At 60.8% G+C, this 209-nt stretch overlaps 1 protein-coding gene across 1 annotated transcript in view; it reads right to left on the reverse strand.

The window, feature by feature from the left end:
- TTLL8 (tubulin tyrosine ligase like 8) overlaps nucleotides 1–209 on the reverse strand; it is a 28,016-nt gene that overhangs the window by 17,526 nt on the left and 10,281 nt on the right. The gene's annotated exons all lie outside the window — the stretch shown is intronic.

A 209-nucleotide genomic window follows, 5' to 3' on the forward strand; every position in this document is an offset into this window, starting at 1 on the left:
AAAGTTACAGCAGATGACCATTTTTTAAAGTGAAACGTGGCGCCTCAGGCTCCGGTCTGACACGAGGGGCTCGGAAGTCCCTGTTCCATGTCAACCACAAGCAAAGCCAAGCAAACTGGGGCCCCAGTGGTTAGATCCTCAGAGCAGGGGGCCGGGCACAGCCGTCTCTGGAGCTGCAGCGCCCGGTGGGCGGGCACACGCACAGCGGC

The sequence above is a fragment of the Myotis davidii genome, unplaced genomic scaffold (assembly GCF_000327345.1).
Source record: "Myotis davidii unplaced genomic scaffold, ASM32734v1 scaffold845, whole genome shotgun sequence".
NCBI lineage: Eukaryota > Metazoa > Chordata > Mammalia > Chiroptera > Vespertilionidae > Myotis > Myotis davidii.